At 29.9% G+C, this 5965-nt stretch overlaps 1 pseudogene; it reads right to left on the bottom strand.

Annotated features, from left to right (window-relative positions):
* Positions 1–4490: 4490 nt before the first annotated feature.
* Positions 4491–5093, bottom strand: LOC145096075 (putative receptor-like protein kinase At5g39000 pseudogene; annotated as a pseudogene).
* Between the last annotated feature and the right edge of the window lie 872 nt (positions 5094–5965).

Genomic DNA, 5965 nt, shown 5'->3' with positions numbered 1-5965 from the left:
AGGAGCTTGAGTCATTATTGCTTTCAAATTTTCAATAATATTTTCCACCTTGTAGTAGACAAAGATTTTAAAGTAAGACTGCAAAGTGTCTTTTAGAATTTATAATTAGATTTTGACTTTATGTTTTTGTTTTTGTGTTTTGTTTTTTTTTTGTTTTTTGTTTATTTATTTATTTATTTATTTATTTTTTGGGTATAGTGTGGTTTACAAAATATGAAATTTGTTTGCTACAATTTATACTAGAAACATATGTAATTTTCTTTGGATAGACACCACTGCCGCTCATGTTCGGCTATTCCTTCTCTAATCGATGCTGGATGGCCGATCGATATATTTCTTATTTTTATTTTTCAATTAATTAAAGTTCGTTTTGTGTAGTGTGTATATCTAACGAGTTCCTTAACCATAGTTTGTTTTTAGGCATAATGACGTGAAAGGGTAACGAACTTTCGACTTTTGTCACATTTAGTCACTCAACTTTTTTTCGTTATTTATTTGCCATTAAACTATTGACACTGTTCACATTTTACCCTTATGACCGACTGTTACTGGTCATAAGGGTAAAATGTGAACAGTTTCAATAGTTTAGTGGCAAATAGATAACAAAAAAAAGTTTAGTGACTAAATATGAACAAAATCGAAAGTTCGTTTCCCTCTAAAAAGTTCAATGACTAAATGTGAACAAACTTCCTCTTGTATTATGTTTTAGCAAATTATTTATTTTTGTTAAATTTTAGCAACATTTGTTGATGAAGAAATCTATGAAATAAAAAAATAAAAAATAAATAAAAAAAAAACAAAACAAAACATAACCCTGAAAATATATTTAAAAAAAAACAAAAAGCCAAAACCGAAATAAAAAACCAATGGTTTGACATTTTCCAAAATAAAAAATCAAAATTTCCAATCTGATTTTGGTTTTACAAAAAAAAATGAACCATTCTCACTGATGTGAATTATGACAATTGGTTTGACATGCAGAATTTGTGACATCCCATGAATATGTAGTTACAACATCGTCTGAACTCGTAATTCATAGTAAGGAGTTAGAGTATCATCGCATGAATACGTAGTTACAACATCGCCTGAACTCGTAATTCATCACCTACAGGTTATGGGTCTGCTGGTGTTTCCACTGGGTTGTCTAGAATAGTCCGTGGTCGCCATCTATACTCTGGTAGATAAATACATCGCCACATTGCCGGTTAAGGTTATGGTATCTCCTTTCATCCTACATCACATATTCATCATCGTCTATTTACCTAATTATCATCACCTATCTCTTATCATTTTATTTCATCATACACCAAATATTTCATCTACCCATGTTTCATCCGCAACATATTTGTAGATATAAAATAAATATACCGTTTTAATCTTTTAAAACATGTATAAAATCGTTCATCCAACATAGACTGCAAGTATTCAAATAATATGCACACATAACACGTAATTTATAGAAAATACTTCATATCTATGTAAGATGAAAGTAACTATATATACCATAAAAATCCCATAAATGCTTCCTAACTTCGAACCCCAAGGTTTACTCTACTAAAGCTTCATATTCTCGGCTCTCTGGACCTAGAAGGGTCCAGATCTATCACACCAAAAAGCTCAAGATAGCTCTTCCTCTCACTCTACACACTTAAGCTCGCTAGGGTTCTCACTTATGGGAAAGTTAGTCGCAATTGAAGGTCATAAGTGCCTTTAAATATGGCTCGGGCCGAAAGATTTAGGGTTTCTGCCAACAGCGCGGACTCGTCAAGTCGCCTCACCGACTCGTTGAGTCCATTCATTAATCTGAGTCATTAGTCGCGACCTTACTCGACGAGTTGAGGCGTCAACTCGTCGAGTCGCTCTTCTTAACTCAAAAGAAAATTACTTCAATTATGATACCTGAAAATCCGGATGTTACATTTTGTTTTTTTTTATTTCATAGATTTCTTCATCAACAAATTTTGTTACAATTAAACAAAAATAAATAATTTGCTAAAACATAATACAATAGGAAGTTTGTTCACATTTAGTCATTGAACTTTTTAGAGGGAAACGAACTTTCGATTTTGTTCACATTTAGTCACTAAACTTTTTTTTCGTTATCTATTTGCCACTAAACTATTGAAACTGTTCACATTTTACCCTTATGACCGGTAACAGCCGATCATAAGGGTAAAATGTGAACAGTTTCAATAGTTCAATGGCAAATAGATAACGAAAAAAAGTTTAGTGACTAAATGTGAACAAAGTCGAAAGTTCGTTACCCTTTCAAGTCATTATCAATAGTTCAATGGCAAATAGATGACGAAAAAAAGTTTAGTGACTAAATGTGAACAAAGTCGAAAGTTCGTTACCCTTTCAAGTCATTATCCCTTGTTTTTATTCCCCCAAAAATTAGTGTTGTGCTATATTTCTTACTTTTGATTAGTTAAATTTGGGATTTTTAATTTTTTTTTTGTTAAAACTTGTTTGTTTTAATTGTTAATCGTTGTTAATCAGGTGGGATAGTTAATGTAGATTTAGTATTTATTAATAGTATGATTATTTTACTAGAACAATAGAAATATAGCTTAAATGTTTATACCTATTTACATTCTTTTGAGTCTCTTTTGAGTCCCTGCATCTTCTTCTTCATCTACATAAATATACAATAAGAACTCTAAGATTGTCATCTTCTTCTTCATCTACATAAATATACAATAAGAACTCTAAGATTGTCTAAAGGATGTAAGTGATGCACTCAAGTATAGAATTAGCTAAACATATTCCAAATGCAAGGTTGTAATTCTATTGTGTTACTAATTTATTTTATTAATTATAGAACTAGGTGTGAGACCCGTATGTTATATGAGTTTGATAAAAAAAAATTAAATACGAAAGTTTAAATAAAATTTTATTTAAATTTGAAATTTAAAATTTAAAATGAAACATATTAAATACTATATGAATACTAATATTATAATTTATTGGTTATTTTCAATTAAGGCAATTATTAATTGAAGTCTAAATATGATGTGTTAATTAAGAAAACATAAAAAAAATGAAAATATGACAAATGGAAAAAACAATTAATCAAAATTATCAAAAAATGACATGTGTCCAAGTTAATGAGAGAGTGACACGTGTCAAAATAATTTTCATTTATTAGGAACTAGGTGTGAGCCCCGTGTATTACACGGGTTGATTTAAAAAAATATTAAACGCGTAAACAAAAAATATTTTTTAATGTAAAACTTTAAAATAAAAAAGAAAGAAACATATTTATTGCAATTTAATATCATATATATGATATTTAATATTTTACATATATATATGTATATGATTTTAATTTTAAAATTGAAACAAACCAAAAATTAACAAGTGGATAATATTTATTTCAAAAATACCACAAAATGACAAGTGTCAAAACTCATGAGAGATTGACATGTAGCAAAAAAAAAAACCTTCATTTATTAAGGAGGATAATTATATCCGTTACCATTGTGGCTCCACCACGGCCTAGGTGCCACCTGGTAGTAGTAATGAATGTAGAATACAAAACCACGTAGTTCACATTTGATGTGAAACAACGTATTTAATATTAAGTTGTATTGGTTATCTCTTATTGTATTATATCTTAAGTAAACTCGACATTTGGGATTTTCGGCTATTGAAAGAAATAATGCCGGCTTTAAAAATCTTGATTTTTAATATAGATTTTTATGAGAAAAACATTAAGACAAGTCGTCTCAAATATTTAAAATATTTAAGATGGTCCTAAATTAATTTTATATATAACTGTTACTAAATTTTTTATTTTAGGTGATTTCTTCTCAAGAATTGATATCTAGATACATATTGTTGTGTTCAAGGGAAACTGTCTGATCTCTTTTTATCCACTGCGTTGATGCTCATGTACGAAGTAATTTTATCTACAACGCTAACCTTTTTTTCATTTGGAATTGTTATGATGCGACCATTTGTCAAAGATCATATCCATATAAAGTCTAATACGTACTCAACTTCTAGTGACTAATATCACTCATATGGAAGCATCAATTAACCACTATATTGAGGATTGTGGAGTAGATGAAAGTTCGTAGAATAGAGACTAGAGGCCTTTCACGAAAAGACGTATTAAATATACAAATAAAAAAAAATTGTATATCTTACAGTGTTTTTTTCCTCTATGTAGAAGACCAACATGTGGTGTTGTGTTGTCTCATTGTTTCTCTACATAACTAGAAAACCAAAGTTTTACTTTAGATTTTATTCACCCATGTGACATGTCTCCCTAGCTTGTTCATCTGGTTGCTTATACATGGTTCATCTGCAGCATATACAAATAGAAGGAGTTTGTCTCAGTTTACACAAATAAGAACATCAAACATCCAACCAAATCCAATAGTAGATATTATAACATCAAGTCCACACAGTTCAAATCAGGAAAAAATAAAAAGGATATTCAAACTTATTTGAATTTTCCAGGCTTCCTTAAGTTGGAAAGCAATCTAAGAAATTGTAGGTCGTTGTTCCCGACTTTTATGCAAGCATTGATATGCAATAGATGACGACTTGCTTAATGATCTTGTCTTGATGTGTTTCTTAATGTTGTGATCAATAATCTTATCCAACTCGCCATTTTTGTAGCGGATTCGAGCCAAATAATGTAGGAATCGCCGCTCATCATTATAATAGGAAACACACGCCAGCCTTCCACACAAAACTTCAAACAAAACCACACCAAACGAATAAACGTCTGACTCTTTTGTTAAAAACCATGTTCTTTCATATTGTGGGTCAGTATAACCATATGTGCCAGCAGGGTTAGTGATCACAAAGGTGTTAAGTTGATTTGCTAAACCTATTCTAGCCAAACCAAAATCGGAAAGTTTTGCATTCCAATTCTCATCCAATAACACATTCGCACTTTTCACATCGCGATGTATTATTCTATGTTTTTCAGCCACTTGGTTATGAAGATAGTCCAATGTAGAAGCAACACCAATACATATTTTAAGGAGTAGATGCCATGGTAGTCCAACCAACATGGTATTGCCACTTAAATATTTGTCAAGGCTTCCATTGATTGCGTATTCATAAACAAGGATCATCTCCTTATTATCATAAAAAAAGCCTACTCTGAAAGCATTGTAACCTCTGTGCGAAACTCTTTGTTACCTTGAAATCTGGTGACATCTAGCCGTTTTACAACAACTAGTTGGTTTACATGATCCGCCCAGGTAAGGATTCCCTTGTAGACCCTTTTGTAATCACCCTTTCCGATGAAATTCCTTTCATTCTTGGGTACAATCTTTTATGACATGCAATGGTATTTTGAGGTCCTTTGGCCGCTTCATTGAAACAAAATCTAGAGTAATTAATATTCAACAATGCAAAACACAATAGATGGTCTCTTTAGTATTTCAATGTGTTTGGACTTGATGCTTTACAAATTAAATCAAAATACAAAAAATTTGGTGTAATTTTTTATTTTTTATTTTTTTGAAAAATATTGTGTAGTAGAAAAGTTCTTAATTTATTAAGGTTTTTAAGTTCTCATTTGATTTTAATCATGTATGTGTGAGTATATATATATATATATATATATATATATATATATATATATATATATATATATATATATACACTCACACATACAATATTAAAATCAAATGAGAACTTAAAAACCTTATTTTTCATAAAATAAATAAATAAATAATTACACTAATTTTTTTCTATTTTGATTTAATTTGGAAAGCATAAGTCCAAACACATTGATATACTAAAGAAACCATAGTAATGAAATGAACAATGTTCATTTTCCATAGTAATGAAATGAAGAATGTTCATTCTCTTTCTATCATTTCTCTCTCATCACCCGTTCTAACAGTTGGTGAAATGTGAAAACTGAAAGTTGGTTAGATACAGCAAATCTATTCTCTACATAAAAAAAATAGAAAATCATTTTCCATAGTAATAAAAT

The sequence above is a fragment of the Lactuca serriola genome, chromosome 3 (assembly GCF_051521515.1).
Source record: "Lactuca serriola cultivar US96UC23 chromosome 3, Lser_US96UC23_V15, whole genome shotgun sequence".
NCBI lineage: Eukaryota > Viridiplantae > Streptophyta > Magnoliopsida > Asterales > Asteraceae > Lactuca > Lactuca serriola.
Note: the sequence above shows the minus strand (reverse complement) of the source record. Positions and strands in the feature narration are given on the sequence as shown.